The following is a 19,577-nucleotide window of genomic DNA, read 5'->3' on the forward strand; positions in this document are numbered from 1 at the left end:
GATGTTGACCACCCATTTGGGATTCTATATGTCAGTGTTAATAGCTCTTGAGAGATGTGTTGAGTAGTTTCTGAGACCAAGTTGTGTGCATCCAGGATACATCTGTATGTATCTGTACTCTGTGTTTGTAAGGAATGGATTTCATAACCATAGCAAACATATCTTTATCTTTTATCATAAGTAAAATGAATGGCAGTCATATATTACATACAGGTATTTCAAATATATATAACACATCAATGCCAAAGAATAATCAGTCTAATTATCGGCTAAAACAGATTTATTGGGCATTAAAAGTGTAAGCATGTCCTACCCTACAATAACATGTGGTTTTACTGGAGAACAGAGGGAACACCATAAGTGCTTCAAATAATTCTACTGAAAAACTACCATTATGCCTATGATATATCGCTGTTGTATTTTTGTTCTTGATAAACTGGTCAGCTCCATCATGGGATGCACTGACCCTACCACGCTATGTGACCAGACAAAACAAAAGGTTCATCCCTGATACCAACCATGTGTGCAAACCAACATGTCTGATGAAGCTTTACCTAGGAAATGCATGTTATTTTGACACAGAAATCCAGCTGTAATTTCAATGTAAAATGTGGGTTTTCCCCAGTAAAGGATGAGGCCCACGTGTGAGGACTTCCTGCTGCATGTCTGTCTGTGTGATAAAAGCATGCCATTCTTGTTTCAACTTCACTTGGTCAACTCCATGCCAGTCCACAGACCAGTCAAGCATTTCCGCACTGTCAAAATGTAGCCATCCACGACCAAGATGGTCAAATCCAGAAAATATGCTAATATGTGAAGATGGTCAAGAAGTCTGTTTTTAATATATTTCTGAAGCCTTTGATAATTTCAAGACAAGCTTCAGAAAAGTATTTATTTGGTTGAAGCTCAATTCCAAACATTTCACATGCAAATACATAACAGCTACTGTGTGAAACTGGTCTTCAAACATTGCATCTGTATAAACACACACTATGGTGTATAGAAGATCTTTACTTGATACTCAAGTCTCCATTATGCATATATACTACTCAAAAGAAATTGAGGAATCCCCCATTTTTTCAGATTACTTTAGTTAATCTCATATAAATATGAGCGATTAACTATAGTCATATGAAAAACTTTATTTATCATGGATCCAAACACATATTATAGAGATGTTAAGATAAATCTGTACTACAAATTGATACAGCCTGTGGGCTTCTTTGACGAAATGCCTCAAAGTGCAACACTATTCCCTCCATGATGTCACACCCATAGGTTGTACCTGTTAGGTACTATTACACCATGAATCCAGGTACCCAGTAGAGAGTTTGTTAGACTTGCACAAGTCTCAAAGGCAATCATTATTAGTTTAAACATAATTGCTAGTTTATATAAATAATAAGGACAAGTTCTCCCTATAAGAAACAGGCATCCTGTCCGCTTATCTAGGCTTGCCTATTATGAGGATAGAATTACTGCACATCCATGGACTTATCCTTCAGTACAGCCTTGGAGCAAGGCTATGAGGTAATGGTCAAGCATTTTATCATGCAACCAGCATTCTCTTTCCCAAAAACAATAAGTTTGTTTGTTTGTTTGTTTGTTGTTAAACGCCGCACTCAGCAATATTTCAGCTATATGACGGCGATCTGTAAATAATGGAGTCTGTAGCAGACATCATGAGCATCAATCCACACATTTGGGATACAATGACGTGCATCAACCAAGTCAGTGAGTCTGACCACCCGATCCCGTTAGTCGCCTTTTACAACAAGCATAGTCGCCTTTTACGGCAAGCATTGGTTGCTGAAGACCTATTCTACCCTGGATCTTCACGGGTCCAAAAACAATAAATGGCATATAGTTAAATTGAATGCATGCTCAACATTGCTGATTTAATTCCTTGCCAATGATTCTAATCTACATCACCTGTGATAGATAAACTTACATCTTGATATATGTCATTCAACTTTGCAGGAAAATAAAGATGTGTTTTACACTATGAGTGAGTGATTTGTAGATTGAAGGCATTCTGATTGCTGCTGACAAACAATATATTTTATATCATGAGAGTCAACCAAAGTGGGTATCTGTACTAGTTAAGCTTGTGACCTTGCTGACATTATTTTGTCATACACCAACATCATTGTCCATATTATCATCCATTGGTTTGTCTGCTCCAGGTTTGATTCATCAAAGACCACTTTGATATGAATCTAATATTGCTGTCTGTTATATACTGCTTGTGACGGATACCACCAGAGTGGCAGAATGCATACATCTTTTTTGGAACACCTGGTGTCATCACTATTTGATAGTGGTTCATAAACTCGTGCTTATGATAAAGTCACATGTGAACAATAGACTGATTTTAGCAGAGATTTCTTATGATTATGGAAAGGATTTTGTCGCTTGTATGAAAACAACGTTATCCCCCTCCCAGTAAGATTCTTTGAAGAACAATTACTCGGAATCACATGCTAGATGTAAGAGGTGCAAGATTTAATATGTTGAACTTTGAAGTACGACCAAGTGGAATGAGAGGATGATATTACTCTGCTTGTTCTCACATTATACCAATGTTGGGAATCAAACCTGGACCTTCGACTTGATGAACAATGCTTTAACCACAAGGCTACCCCACCAACCCATTGAATAATCAACACTTGGCTGATACAATGTGCTGTAATACCGGACAGCATAGATCTTCCACTGTCAACTTCAGGTTTTCGCTATTCCATGATATTCCTTTAAGACTGCTGACTCTTCTGCTGAACTGCCTTCATTCACTCACTCAAGAAGCATTTAGGGCTTAAAGTTTTTTGGTCATGTCACATTTCATATTTCTTTCTTCTTAGCTCTGGCATCAGATTTCTTTCCTTACGCTTCTTAAGTATGCACAGCCTCCGTGTTCTGTAGGAACTAAACGTTAGTGTGAATGATCTGTGTGAATCCTTTCAACTTCATGCACACAACTTTGCCTTAATTCAAGACTTAATGAAAACCAAACAGAAGCCCCCATGGATCTAGTTTCACTGCATGTGCAGCAAGACTGCTTTGTGTCAGAATTTTGCAGTATGTCATTGTGGCCTTGTCAGAACAATTTAAGACAGGATATATATTTTTAACATCTTGTCTTCATTAGTATGCAAAAAGAAGTCTTTTTCCGTCAGTTAGTTTATATGCATCTCTTAGGATCTGTTTTGTAATTAGTGCTGTTGATATATAGACCGTGTCTATCAGTATGTTGAAGGTTTTCGTGAAAAGTCGAATTTCACTCAAATTGTTATTTTCAGCATATTTTTCCTCTTTCCCTTTTTGCTGGAGTTTTTATGTGTGCATTGTGTTCTCCCAGCCAGAAGGCAAGACAATGGTCTGTCCATCATGCTGTGTAAACTAAGGCAGATGGCATCAACCCCTCCAAAGCTACACAGATACAAGTCGTTTATTAAAGAAACACTAAAAGTTAAAATTCATGAGTATCTGACATCACTTAAGGGCTAGTGGATCAAAACCATCGTCTGCTAATGTGATTCAGCTGAGACTGGAGCCAGGCCGTACATTGTTGCAGGGTCTTCACCTCGGCTTTTGCAGGAGAACCAGGATGTATGTTCACATTCTGTTTACATCTCCATTGAGATGTTTGGTTTTGAGGCATGATGGATTTGTTGTGAAAGTAAACCAGGAACAGCATTTATCATTGTCATTCAAATCTGATTTTACTTCTTTTTTTTAAACTGGAACCTAAAAATGCACATATTATCACAAGGAGATAGCGCCATCACCAAGAAGCCAAATATGATTATTACTTTTCAGCGATGTTGATGCTAATGTTTCAAGCTGACAGTTTAATGGTCTCCATAAATGAAATATCTGTTGACCAGTATGCATTCTTGACAATTTCGTGTGAATTCTTTCTCAGAATTTACACTAAAAACCAGTTATGATAACAACATCAAATTGATGAAAGCTCACAGTAATTGTGTGAAATGGCCACTTTGAGTGGTTGCTTAGAGCAAAACTATCCAGCCCAGTAATGCCAAGTTTTGAGTTTTTAGTGGTGGCAACAGTTACAGAAAAATCCAGGCACATTCTGCTGGAGGGCATGCAACTCTTGCATGAAGGCACAGCTTGCGTGGAGGCATTTGTCTCCTTGCTGTCATAGGAATAGATCTTACAGATGGAAACCATCTAGGCCACTGCAGGAGGAGCTACCTCTCTTTGTGATATGCATCAGTGACTGGCCTGAATTTATTAGTTGAAGCATGTTGCCCAAACCGTTATTTGTCTTTTGTTTATGATTCTTTTAAAGAATACGAGTGCCTTGATTTCCACTTTGGACCACATAGCTTGATTAATGTCAGGAAGTAGTTTACAAAGTGCCTGAAATGTAGTAACCATTTCTTTGTCACATATAGTGCAATTTCATTTTCATTCTAAGAGCATGAAATTGCATTTTCTTATGAGAATGGAAAATTTTAAGAAGTTCTTCAAGAACTTTTTCATTTTCATGTAGAAACAAGTATTAATCCTGACAGAAATATGATGAGGATTGAGAGATATAAATGTGTCTTCAGATTGGAACCCATAGTTATTTGCCTTGCAAGCAAGTTACTTTCTACACAATAAAAGACATTGGTGTACATTTATCTGAAAACCAATACAGATCATGTGAAGCTAATGCATCTACATCTAGTTCATTTCAGAGTGGGGATGGTGAGGTAGCCTAGTGGTTAAAGTGTTGGCTTGTCACATCAAAGGCCCGTGTTTGATTCCCCACATGGGTACAAAGTGTGAAGCCCATTTTCCAGTGTCCCCACACTGTGATATTGCTGGAATATTGCTAAAAGCGGCATAAAACCATACTCATTTCAGAGTGTGGGCAACGGTGGTCCTGTCTTTTGAGGCACCCCAACTCATTGTGCAAAGTTGACTCCCTTACCTGCTCTAGAATCTGTGGATCAATGGTTTGAGTCCCAGATTCACTAAAGCAATGATTCCTGGTTTGTTACCACCATAGTGAATGTCTGCCTGCGGCATTTGGGGCTTTTCTCACACATGACATTGACACACATGATGTAACTGAGGCTCTCTCAAACAGGGGCGGTCGGGTAGCCTAGTGGTTAAAGCGTTCGCTCGTCACGCCGAAGACCTGGGTTCGATTCCCCACATGGGTACAATGTGTGAAGCCAATTTCAGGTGTCACCTGCCGTGATATTGCTGGAATATTGCTAAAAGCAGCGTAAAACCATACTTACTCACTCTCTCAAACACAGCTTACAAATCCATTGTTACTTTCCATAACAAAATCAACAAAGCATGCACTACTGATTTTGACCACCACTGTGGTCGGGAGAACGTCGGTGGTTCAGTCCCCAGGTCTCATCATACCATAAGACTTTAAAAGACGATACTTGTTCGGGGTCAGTATGTTGTGTTTCATTGGGGGTATTGATGTTAAACTGTGGCATGGTATCTCAATGGGCTAGCACTATATAACCAACATAAGTCCAGATTAGTACAAGCTGGGCACGCAAGCAAACACATGCATGCACATCGCTAAGTAAGCATAATAATCTTGAATGAAATGTTCACCTCATCTCACTATTATATGGTAAATATGAAACATATCTATTTCTCTCTTCCGCCTTTAATTCCCCCAGACAGATCTTGCTGAGCCCCTTTAACGTGTGCTAATGGGTACATGCAGTACATCTAGGTATAGATGTCAGCCCACAATAGGCGAGTGGTGGGATCAATAGAGCTACTGTGTTTATCTCATTGTAGTGGGTTATCTACCTGAGGGAGCTGTAGCTTCTGCCACACAACTCACAGGTCATATAGCGTACTCAAATAGCCAAGTTTTACACTGCGGATAACACCGTACTGACCCTCACATGCACCTTTGATGCTATTTTGGTAAATTTTGTTACGCTGGCACTTGCATTTCCTCATTGGAACAGTTTTACAAGCTGCCATGACTAATTCTTCATACATTGGTTCTTAAAGGTTTCAGTGTTTAAGGATTCTAATGTGTCTTGTCTGCCTTACACCTTGATATTTTGGAAATTAAGTGTCGGCAATTATGATGTAGGTGTTGCCATCCTTAACACCGCTGAGTTGAAAGGATATTCAACGGAATAATGACTTAATCTTCCTCCTGTTTGAGGAGCAGTTTTGTTGGAGTACCCATGGGTACATTGTTTGAAGTCCATTTTTGGTGTGCCCTGTCTTGATATTGCTGAACTATTGTTAAAAGCAGCGTAAAATATACTCACTCACTCACTCACCCTTTTGGTGCTCACTCTGTTGATCACTGGTGTGCTTGCTACAGCTGGGAAAGTCCTCAGCAGGTAGCAGTGCTATAGGTGGGATAGTAATGACATGACAGGAATCCTTATTCACACATTTCTTACTTTTATTTAGCAAATTCTGTGAGTGGAGGGTGCTACCATGCTTACCCTTTTTATGAGCACCTGGTGTCATCACTAATTTTCAGTGATTCTTTCATGTAATTTTCCCCACTATTTTGCCTTTTACGCCCAATGGAATCTGTTTTGGCAGATAATTGAGATTGGTTAATCTCTGGCCATGCCAAAGCCTCTGCCTACAGCTTCCTTGTTGGATTTCCAGGGCAGAACTTCCTCGGGCTTGTTGTAAGCTGACTACATGGGGGATACACTGGTCAGAAGGTCTTGCTTAGCTGATTGTGGGTCATTGCAAGCTTATGGTGTGCAACCAACCTCTGGTTTGTTTGATCCAGACTCTATTGCTGACACCTACTGTGCTTTAGCTGTAATACTGCTGACTACAGCATATTGTTTGATCACTATCTACTCTTGTCAAGGCTAATGAAATAATTGTGCCCCTCCTTAGCAGTACACAGTGCTCTGTAATCTTTCCAATGTTCTTATTCTTGTTTCAGCTGAATCAATTTGAAATAAAGTGGTTTCCAATAAACATGCACCATATACTCCTGTAATGAAAGGGATCAAAGAATATTCTTACAATGTACAATGCAATCTATTCTTAGGACAGATTTCTTATGATTATGGTAAGTCTTTTGTTGCTTGTTTTATCATACATCTAATCTATATATATTGCTTAAAAAAATGTGTTCATATTGAGGCGGTTGAGATGCCAACTACACGTCTGTGTATTGATTGAATTGTCCTTATGTTGCCATGCAGAAAGTTGACTCGGTAGACAAAGATGCAAGTCAGGCTTCCGTGGGAAGACATCAATCCTGAAAGTGTAAGTGGTAGTATGTAAGTACTGTATATGCACATGGCTAGGTGTACATGTGTAGGAATCATTATTTAAACAAGTTGTTGAAGCATTCTGACAATGTCTAGCACTGCCTGAACTGGGATGGCACTGACTGAAGAAACAACGTTATTGATTCTGTTAGATTTTTAATGTCAGTAGGTGTTATTAAGTTCACTGGGTACACTATCCCCTGATTTGCAAACACCTGCTATCATCACTATTGGATAGTGATTCATACACATGTGTGTGATATAGTCAAAATCATACAATGCACTCTACTTTAGCTGAAATTTCTTGTGATTATGGGAAAGGGTTTCATCGCTTACCGGTATATTTGTATATCTGCTATGTCATGTTTATCCTGCACTGAACGACCTACCTGCCAATAGGCAAGAGGAACAAGGATGTTCCTACTTAAAATATTTCACAACTTTGACAAAATAAGTAAAAGCTACAGGTTCAGAAAGCTAAGGTCAGTGTGACCTTGTACCATATTCACATTACCTCGAAGATGTAGTGTGCTGTCTAAACAAGATGCCATTGTAAATATTATTGGTGGGTAGTCATTGGTGGCAACACCAATTTGGTAGCAGTCTTCTCCAAGTTTCCGTTCCTCAGTTAGTCCACTCTGGTGCACACATCTTCCACTGACTGATTGTTATATATGACTGTTTAATCCTACCCAGAAATAACCAGAAGCCGACCATGGCACATGGCTTTTAGTAGTTTTACATTCAGAATTGATTTTACTTGTTTTTTAGCAAACAGCATCTAGAATTCTTATCTTGTACGCACATATAAATATATTATAATGGACGTCATATTTACTGATATTTTCAGATCATTATTTGATATTTTCAGTTTTAGTTTGAATTAATGAAGTGTGACATTCAAACATGATTTTGTTCGCTCACCTAGTCACTTTGCAGGCTCACAGACAATAATTTAAAATTGTTATGATATTCCAATCTCTTCTTAGTTACACTTAAGCAATGTGTATGGTAACTTTAGAGTTTCCACACACAAAAATAACCCTGAAAGGTGGTGAAAATACTCTGAGTGTTAAGCCAATTAACTTCCCCCAATTCTACATGTGCTAATGGTTCCTAGATCTCTGTGCTGAACCACAAATGGGGCAACCTGGAATTGTTTCCATTGGGACTGATCATTGCGATATGCATTATAAACTTTCTTTGACATCGGACTGATATGATCAACTTTTGAAGTAGGAATTGCTGGTTTGAGTTTGAATTTCTCTTTGGGCATTAGACAGAAATGAACGCCAGTACATGCAAAGATTTAACGTTTTCACTGAAATCTGAACATCCCAACAAGTGATAAGAGGAGAGCATATTTCACGTTCCTTGCTGTGAAATCCATCACAGTTTTTTTTTTCTTAGCAATCAACAAGTTTGAGGTGATTTTACACATAGCTGCCATGCCAGAATTACCCAATGGCTACCGGTGGGACTTGCTTCAAACTGCTCACATTGGTCCAGCCAAAGGTGAGACTTGTGTTTTGGTAATCTACGCCAGTAATTTGAGTGAACTCTGACAACGTCATTAGTTACTGATATGCGCTACAGAAAGTGAAAGATGCTATCGCTAACCCATAAAGTGAGTTGTCATAAATGGTTGATGAAACCGAAAAAAAGTCTAGATTATAGTGATTAACCGGAAAGGAGTTATCTGATTTCATGCTGCCTGGTTGATGCATTAAAAAGAACAGAGAGATCTTAGAACATATATACTCTTCATTATATATTCAGAAACTAATCTTGTGAGCTTTTTTTCACATCTTCTAAGTGATTATCTACAGAAGAACCATTAGAAGTTTGCTTTTTCACCTCTTTTATCCTAGATTGTGTACTGACCTATGAAAAAAAAGATCCTGAGATGAATGATAGTAATATGTTTAGTGGATACTGTCCTAACCTCAACCCAGAGAGATAATGGTTTCTGTATAAACTATTATACAATAAATATAAGCGACAAAACCCTTTCCATTTTCGTAATAAATCTCTGCTAATAGAGTCCATTGTACGATGCTAACGTTATCATGAGCATGTGTTTATGAATTATGATTACACCAGATGACAAACACATGCAAAGGCAAGTCAATTGTTCATTTGAAAAAAGCATGGAAACATGCTGTACAAGTCAAAATAGGTAATTGCATTGGACATCAAATTTTGTCACTGATACATCAATGTTTATGAGGGTACCATAGTGGATGACTTGACCATGGACTTGTGTTATCTAATATTTGAAAGAGTTGAGAAATAAAAGGACGGAAATGGCACTATACGTGTAAATGCAACTCTTGCAAACCAGTGTTGAGGTGGAAAAGTAATGAGGGGCATGTGTCTGAAGGGAAAAGTGTCTGTGTGTGTTAGCTATACCTGTTGTTATGTCGTAAGAGGCAACTATGACAAATTTTGTCACTGATACATCAATGTTTATGAGGGTACCATAGTGGATGACTTGACCATGGACTTGTGTTATCTAATATTTGAAAGAGTTGAGAAATAAAAGGACGGAAATGGCACTATACGTGTAAATGCAACTCTTGCAAACCAGTGTTGAGGTGGAAAAGTAATGAGGGGCATGTGTCTGAAGGGAAAAGTGTCTGTGTGTGTTAGCTATACCTGTTGTTATGTCGTAAGAGGCAACTATGCTTGTCATAAAAGGGGACTAACAGGATCAGGTGGTCAGGTTTGCTGACTTGGTTGATGCATGTCATCGTATCCCAATTGGGTGGATCGATGCTCATGTTTTAAGTCACTGGATTGTCTGGTAAGGACTTGATTATTTACAGACCGTCGTCATGTAGCTGGAATATTGCTGTGTGCAGCTTTAAACAACAAACAAACCAGTCCTCAAGTCCATAAACCATTGTAGTTAAGTTAGTGGATGTAAGTATAAAACATGAATGTCAGAGAATAATGCGTCTGGATTAACTGCTAAAACAGATTCCATTAATAATAAAAGGCAAAATAGCATTAAGTGAGTGAGTTGGGTTTAATGCTGCTTTTAACAGTATTCCTGTTATATCACGGCGTGTCAGCTTAATGTGGGAGGAAAGCCCAAAGTGATGCGGGTCTCAGATGTTTACCACTTTGGTGAAACCCACGAGCTCGGGTATGGTGCTGACAAACCTAGAAACATAATCAGGGGGGCGTACTGGGATTTCGAACCCACAATCATAGGTTTCTGGCATGCCCAAGGGATGCAACTCTGCACAGCGAATCGCGGTGCCTTAGACGACTGGGCCACCCATGCTCCCAAAAATAGAATTAAAAATTATATGTATGGATCACTGAAAATCAGTGATGGCACCAGGTGTTCACGAAAAGGGTAAGCATGTCCTTTCAACAGCTTTGAAATTCCAGGGTTGTGTTACCCAGGTGATATCATGGTTTCTAAATAAGATATACAATGTTGGACCGAGCTGTGGTAGTGAGAAGCTGTGTATGTTTAATCCACCTTGTCAATGTCATTCTAACAATTATATGGCCTCTGGAATAACAAACTATGTCAGATTGATTATTTTAATGAATAGTAATATTTTTAAGTGAATTGTGAGTAGGATTTTCCGGATGGGTGTATGTTCAATATATGAAGAATTCTATACTCATGCAGAGTTACTTGTTGTTTGTGTTGTAACCATAAGGCACGAAGCCGGCAGTGCCAGGTTTGTTGTAGAATATGGCGCCAGAGCTACTCCAGGGATTTACAACAAGGAAATGCATGTCTACTACAAGACTGATATTACCGCTAGTCCATACAAACAGGGAACATAATGAAATGTGCAGATCACATTGAGTGTAGTTTACGAGGGAATATGCACATGCACAGAGACTGTGTGTACAGGCACATGTAGACGAATCATGCACATATTACGTCGCTGTTCTAGAACCCTGATGCACGTGTACAGGGGCTGGAGCAAGCCCTGGGAACTATGCGTGGTATTTACTTTTTTCACCTAATTTGTGATGCGCAAACACACGCAGCCTGCAAAGAGAACACAAGCCAAGCTACGTTTTCGCGCTATTTTCCTCATTGATGGCTTGTTTGGCATTGTTACAACTGATTCTACTACACGATGTGTAGTTGCTGGTTCCAGATAAGATTTTGTCAATCCTGCTTCTTACTGTGTTTTGATTAAAATATAGCAAATGGTCTTGAAAACATTATTCTGTACACATCCTGACATTGTAGAAAGTGAATATATGATGTGATTGGTGGTTTTTTCAACAGGAGGTCATTTAGATGGTGTAATTTACTGGAAAATAGTTTTATGAATTCATAATGGTATAGGATCGGTTACTTTTTACAGGGGGGTATGGATGCACTTATTAGAAATTGTTCATTTTTTTATGACCCTCCCCGAATACGTGTATTATTGTTGGTCAGAGGTTTTTGATGCACTAATGTTCTGAAAATAATGACCTTCCCCCAAATGCTTATCTTAATTTGGATGACCCTCCCCTTGTCCTTGTACATTTTTGTCATGATCCTTCCTGAAAAGATAAATTGCATCTTCTTTTATTTTATTATAAATTGTTCGATTTTTTCATGACCATCCCCAAATACTATTATTATTTTCTAGACCCTGTGGTAGAGATTGTCTTATTTCTTGGTGACCCTCTCCTATCCCTCTGACCCACCCTCTCCCACAATAAATGACCGGTCCCTAGGGGTAAATTGATACAGTATATACCCTTATCTGCTAGTGATGATGGTGTAAGTGTTACAGCAGCTGTTGTTACAATATTCCAGCATGTAATAAATCAGATCACAAGCTGAGCTGAAATTTCAAAGTTTTAAATTTATAGACCACAATCTTTGTAAGCGCCTGCCGGCAATATCAAATTACAGAAATGACATTGCTACAGAGAGTATATCAACTTGGGAGACTGTAAGATGCTAATTAAATTTAGTCTTGGCTTTATAGCCAAGTTTGGCATGTGGACAACTGGAAAAAAATGAAACACAAACAAAAGTTTGGTCTTTCAGAACTTTTAAATAGCTTGGTAATTACCTGTGAACTTGGGCATAATCTCCTCATTATAAAACAGGAAGATTTTACTAGCAGGAACAGTGGCTTTGAATCTTGAGTTCAAGGTTTTTCAGTGTTGGTTTTAATTTTCTGAATGTGCTAGTGTATTTCTGATGGATTACGAGGTACTTCCAAGGCAGCACTTTGATTAAGTTGGTTGAAATCTGATTCCAAATAGTTTGCGTTGTGGGCTAATTTCAGCTTCACTTTCTTGCTGCTCCTGAGTTACAGATGTAGCTGATGTTGGCATTAAGTGGGAGTAATTATGTGCATGAAAAGTGTCTTCAAAACATGTAGCTATTGAATTAGAAATTTTCTGAACTTAAGAGAATGTTTGGAAAAAGATGCATCATCCGTTTTGAGAATTTAAAGAACTATCAATACAGGAAACTCCAGGTTTCCATGCAATCTGTGAATAGATGTTTCAAAAATAACTTTTAGGAAACTATCAAGGCATAAGTAAGTATAGATTTGAGTAGACAGATTTGCTCGAGATGCCCACTGGGTAGAATAGGACCCTGTATAATATTATATACTGTGTACACTTTTCTAATGACCTTTGCTAATGGCTGTTAAATTAATTGCACTTGGAGGGGTTACCATTACTGAATTAATGGAATTCTGTGTGAGAATAGGTCCCAGGTATGCCATGCTTGTCGTCAGAGCTCACTTAAATGCATAGGGATGTCTGGCTCTGACTTGGCTGATTGAGACCATGAAGATCTGGGGTGAATAGGTCTTCAGCAACCCATGCTTGTCATAAGAGACGACTAATGGGATCAGTTGGTCAGGGTTGCTGATTTGGTTGATGCATGTCATTGTGTCCCAGTTCATTAGATCTATGCTCACGATGTCAATCACTGGTTTATCTGGTCCATACTCAATTATTTTGAATTTTGTTTTCTGAACTTACTGTATATGATGACAGCATTCACTCACCTGGTGTTCCATGTATATAGGTTCATCGTCATTATATTGCCTCTTATTTCCAATGGAATGTTCTTCAGTAGATAATCAAGACTTTTCTGATTGTAGTACCTCTTATCATAAAGAATCATATTTTCTTCAGCTGGGTAAAGTGATTCTCTTTCTAGACTAAAGAATTTTTTTGTGAGTATTAAAAAACAATTCCATACAGGACTGAGAAATCAGTTTTGGCATGCAATTTTCAACATCCTTATTTCATTTTGACCTAATTCAGAAAACATGTTCAGTTTTTCATCTTGCACAGTTCTGCATTGATTCATGAGTGATAGTGTTAGATTTTGTCGCTTACATTCTTACGAGACTTTCTTACATGTTACATAATGACATAGATACACTTTGGAATATCTCAGTGTCTTTGATGTTGTAATTCCTCCTGCATCTGGTAGTCATTTATCAAGTTATCTGATTCAGAAGCCTCAGAAATATGAATCATAAAATAAATAGATAATAAATCTAATGGTCCAACAGTACCATATTATAGTACACAGTAGCTCATGGGCGGATACAGAGGGGGGGTGGGGGTGGGGGGTGGGGGGTGGGGGTGGGGGTGCAGGGGTGCGCACCTCCCCTTTTTATTTTAAAAAAAATCTTTATTTCTGTATAAATTACCACCAAAGACAATAAATAGATCTTAATTGTGCAGCCCCCCTTTTCAAAAAAGCTGTATCCGCCCATGTAGCTGATACTGTTATCTACTTATGACTTATTTTTATTTGTATGTGTGTATTATCAAACTGAAAACACAATGCTATCTGAAACATTGCCTCCACCAATGATTCAATGCACAGGAAGATCGGCTTGTGTTACAGCTTAATAAGTGTTGCTGGCCAACTACTGAACAGTATGTGTGAGTACAGACACATCGACTGGTACTTCAGGCCACAGACTTTAACAAGGCTTTTATAAAATAATGTGGTTCTGATGACCCCTTGATTTTTAAATAGGATAGGTAGACATGTTTTTACCCCTTTTTTTAAAACAACTACTTTGAAGAACAACTGTAAAGTTGGCTGAGTTTAGATATATTTTCAAATGTGTTAGGGCTGGAACATTACATAAGGGTCAGTGGGGTAATCGAAACATCCACTCCTTTTGTAGCCCAAAGCAAAGGTGGAGGCCATGGGTGGCCAGGTCGTCTAAGGCAACGCGATTCGCTGTGCAGAGTTGCATCCCTTGGGCATGCCAGAAACCTATGATTGTGGGTTCGGATCCTGGTTCGCCCCAATTATGTTCCTAGGTTTGTCAGCACCATACCCGTGCTCGTGGGTTTCAACGAAGTGGTAAACGTATGAGACCTGCATCACTTCTGGCTTTCCTCCCATGCCGCGATATAACAGGAATACTGTTAAAAGCGGCATTAAATCAAACTCACTCACTCACTCACTCACTAAGCACAGGTCCTCAGCTTTTTCTATGGCCATGAGTCAAAGTTTGTTTTGTTTATTTGTTGTTTAATGTGACACTCAGCAATGTTCCAGCTATACTGGACCAGACAGTCCAGTGACTGACATCATGAGAATCGATCTACGCAATTGGGATACGAAGACATACATCAACCAAGTCAGCGAGCCTGACCACCCGATCCCGTTAGTTGCCTCTTGCGGCAAGCATTGGTTGCTGAAGAATTACTCAAACTGGGGTCTTCATGGGTATATGGTTCAAAGTTCAGTAGGTTGGTAGACCCCTGCTTTCTTCAAAGAAGAGTGTTTATAAAATGCAGAAGATTTTTGCTTGATATTTTTCTGGTAACAGTTCTCCTCTTCCCTTCCACATTTACCATGTTCCATCGTGGATCAGTTCTGCTGTTTTCTTGAAACAGGAATATGAAGCTTCAGGTGATTATCATATCTCACCCCACTTGAAGGCTGACAGAAAACAAGAACCACAAGAAGGTAATAATTTACCATGGTAAAAGATGATCCCCTACGTGTGAAAGTAGGCCGCTGTTATATATCTCCAGCAGGGTAGAACGCTGGTCCTTCCATTGGTTGGAAAGGCTAATTTGATCTGTGTTTGTGGCAGTTCACACTATCTAAAATCAAAAGGGAAGTATCATCAATAATAGAATAGCCATCAGTTATCTATTTCTCTTTACAGTAGGTTATTAGTATTGGACTTGAAAATCATGGAGGAAAAAAGGGTAAAAATAAATATAATCAGTACTAGGGCCTGAATAAAACAGTGCATCTTGGAATACCCAGGAGACCTGGGGGATAAACCTTGGAAGTGCTACACAATCACAGACTGTAGACTGAGGTATGTATAATTCACCACATGGCAATCAATGCCAGCCCTCATTAAAACAAACCTAATGCGATTGCCTTAATAATGAAAACCAATCAGAAACTATCAATAATCAGTAACATGATCTGCTGTTCATAAAAAAAGGAACAATGAATATTTCATGTAAAAGGATATGTTATCGAGCTGAGATTAAGGTTATCGAACTGAACTTAAGGTAGCCAGGATAGCCAGGATGGATTAATAGAAACCAGGGTCAATTTATTTTTATTATGATGCTCCAGAAATTGAATGTAAATTTTTTTTAAAACAATGGTTTGAGGTTTATAGTTGGTTGGATGGTTTGTTGTTTAACGCCACACTCAACAATATTCCAGCTATATGACGGCGGTTGAGGTTTATAGGATGATAATGACACAGCTCATTGTGTTCAACATCTGATGAATTTAACTCTGTGTTGATGTCTTATTACATCCCAAAGTTTTCAGGTTGAATGGACTTGCATTTATTCAAATCAAACAACCACTGCCTTTTATTGTTCATTATCCTGTAAAGGAGCAAGCTGTTATGTGCATGCAGTGTGATTGCAATAATAATAGTTATCTTACAAAATCTGTACGACTAGGCAGTGATTAGCATGCAGTGTTGGTACTTGAAAACAGGAAAACTGGTAGCTAAGCATTGATGAGCATGCAGTGTGATTGTAATGATAATAGTAATTAAGAAGAATCGGTAAGACCAAGCAGTAATGAGCATGCAGTGTGATTGCAATGGTAACTGTAATTTGGGAGAATTGGTAAGATCAAGCAGTAATGAGCATGCAGTGTGGTTGCAATGGTAATTGTTATCTGGAAGAATCGGTAAGATCAAGCAGTAATGAGCATACAGTGTGGTTGCAATGGTAATTGTAATCTGGAAGAATCGGTAAGATCAAGCAGTAATGAGCATACAGTGTGGTTGCAATGGTAATTGTAATCTAGAAGAATTGTTATGACTAAGCAGTAATGAGCATGCAGTGTGGTTGCAATGGTAATTGTAATCTAGAAGAATCGGTAAGATCAAGCAGTAATGCGCCTACAGTGTGGTTGCAATGGTAATTGTAATCTAGAAGAATCGGTAAGATCAAGCAGTAATGCGCCTACAGTGTGGTTGCAATGGTAATTGTAATCTAGAAGAATCGGTAAGATCAAGCAGTAATGCGCCTACAGTGTGGTTGCAATGGTAATTGTTATCTGGAAGAATCGGTAAGACCAAGCAGTAATGCGCCTACAGTGTGGTTGCAGTGGTAATTGTAATCTAGAAGAATCGGTAAGATCAAGCAGTAATGAGCATGCAGTGTGATTGCAATGATAATAGTAATCTAGAAGAATTGTTATGACTAAGCAGTGATGAGCATGCAATGTCACTATAATCATCATCCTAAATCCTGGAGACTCGTAAGGTAAAGCAGTGATGAGAAGGTTTGGTGAATTATAAGTAGATGGTTTAGTTCTTGTTTAGAACAACTTGATGAATTGAGCTAAAGGGCCTCAAATTTATTTTTATCAACCATAACTAGTATCTGTTTTTTTTGTTTTTTTAAAAAATGTCATTATAGGTTTAAACTGTTCAAAGACATTCTTTTTGGTTATTCAGAAACAGAAACTGCATGAATGAGGGTGACCAATTCTCTTTCAGGTTCATTCAAGGAAACATGATTAGCAATTTCAACTGTTATGGGTGATGTTGGAAAAACAAGATGTTTTGCTTCCAAGAGCTGTTGGTCTGATTGATCTAAACAGTTCGTTGGAGGGTTCAAGGTTGTTGAATGCGTGAAATTTGAATACAGTGAAACCTTGGTAATTCTGATTGGTCCGCCAGAGGTATTGAATCTACGTTAGACCATGATCTGGCTGATGACCACATTACCATAAAAGAAAATATTTGTACAGAAGCACTTCTTGCCTGTTTGACAAACTCAAACACTAGATAGTTGTTTATGTGGCCTTTTTCAGAGAGAAAAATCATAAGAGTTGCTGCTTTCTAGGATGGTTTACATCAAAATGTGCAACTTCAGAAGGGAAAAATCTGAAAATGTGCCGAACCAGAACTGAATAATTTATTTTTTTTAAACTTAAGGGTTTGACTTATTCTAAATGTCAGTAGGTGATAGATGAGAAACAAGAAATTATTTTTTTATGTGGGGTAATGTTCCCTTGTCTATATAAACACTTTCCTATCAAGATCATCCTGAAGGTGGGGTTTTCGAATTAACGGGGTCCAGACAGCTCAGTTTCACTAGATTTACCTTCACAAATTCAACAATAATATACAAAGCGCTAACAGTTACATCTCTCAATCTGCAAGGGCATACAAGTTTGGCCATTGCAGATTTCAAGACATTTTTGTTTTGAATCTCTTGATTGTCTCTGATGTCTCAGATGCAAAAGGTATATTTGAACATTACAGTCTCCACTATCATAAGTTTCATCATGATTAGGGTGCCGTTGTACAAAGCAATCTTGGGTCTAAGGTTATCGTAACGTACGACAGTCATAGTGCTAAGGTTGCTTTGTACAACGGTACACAGACCATTACATAAACTTCTGAACAAACTTGGCAGTATTTGTCTGTCTGTTTGTACATATGGATCATGCAATGTATAGAGTTTTGAGATGTGATGTGACACACAGTGACGACTCTTAATGTCAACTTCCACCACTGCATCATGCTTGGTGGCATCTAGGGGACTTGATGTGGTTGACTAGTGAAGCATGTGAATGTCATGTATCATGTATTCCTAGTCCCAAGGGGATCCTGGGACACAATAGACCCCCTGTACCACCATATTGATAAAAGAACTAACAAGTGAAGACTGGTTGGCAACAGTACTGTTGGGGGCTGATGGTATTGATCTTTGCTCTTGCAATCAACCACTCGTTTACTTTCCAGGCTTGTTTTATTCATGTTATAGCTTGATTATTGCTGATAACAAATATTTATTCTCCCTTATCTGGGACTGCTAGTGTATAAAATAACAGTATCTGAGAATTGTTTTAACACCAACTTCAAATGAAGTTCAAGTTAATGTTAGAATAGCTATATATAGCTATAGTATGTTTTTTCATATATAAACCGTCATATTGTTTGGTGCATTTCACAATAATCCTGAATCATATGATGTATGTTTTTATGGACAGAGTTTGTGGCAACAGGGGTAGAAAAGGAATCTCACTTTCCACAATCTCTGATGTTGTTGTATTTTGTTATGTTGAACATATTTTAGTTCATTTTATATATAAATAAACTGACATTTTATTAGACATTATTTATTTTTTCTGGAGTAGGGAACATAGGAAGAGTATAATGAATTTCAAATTTAACAAAACAATAGGCATTATTTATTTTTATACATGCAATCTTGTATGCATTCTGGAAATATAATTTGTCTTAATTTTTATTGGTTGTGATCAACACAACCCTCTATGGTCATTTTGTTTTCAGAACATTCAGCAAAATCAATAAAGTATTTATTTACACATGACATTTAAAAAAAACTTTAAAAATGATACTAGTCATCATTTGTCATTTTCATTTAAATGCTTACTCAACTGATGGTGGCATTTATTTCTTTAGCAGAGACAAAAGCTTCCTCTATGTTTCTTCATGATACTGTGAAATTGTGTGTCATCCTGTTCAAAAGTAATTATAGGGGCAGTCGGGTAGCCTAGTGGTTAAAGCGTTTGCCTGTCACACCGAAGACCCGGTGTCGATTCCCGAATTGGGTACAATGTGTGAATCCCATTTACTGGTGTCTCCCACCGTGATATTGCTGGAATATTGCTTAAAGCGGTGTAAAACCATACTCACTCACTCACTCACTCACTCACTCACTCACTCACTCACTCACTCAAGTAACTATACATTGCTTGTGAATGGGTGAGTGAGTATAGTTTTCATGTCGCTTTTAGCAATATTGCAGCAATATCACCGTGGAGGACACCAGAAATAGACTTCACACATTGTACCCATGTTG

The sequence above is a fragment of the Haliotis rufescens genome, unplaced genomic scaffold, assembly GCF_023055435.1.
Source record: "Haliotis rufescens isolate VD_foot unplaced genomic scaffold, xgHalRufe1.0.p SCAF_3, whole genome shotgun sequence".
NCBI lineage: Eukaryota > Metazoa > Mollusca > Gastropoda > Lepetellida > Haliotidae > Haliotis > Haliotis rufescens.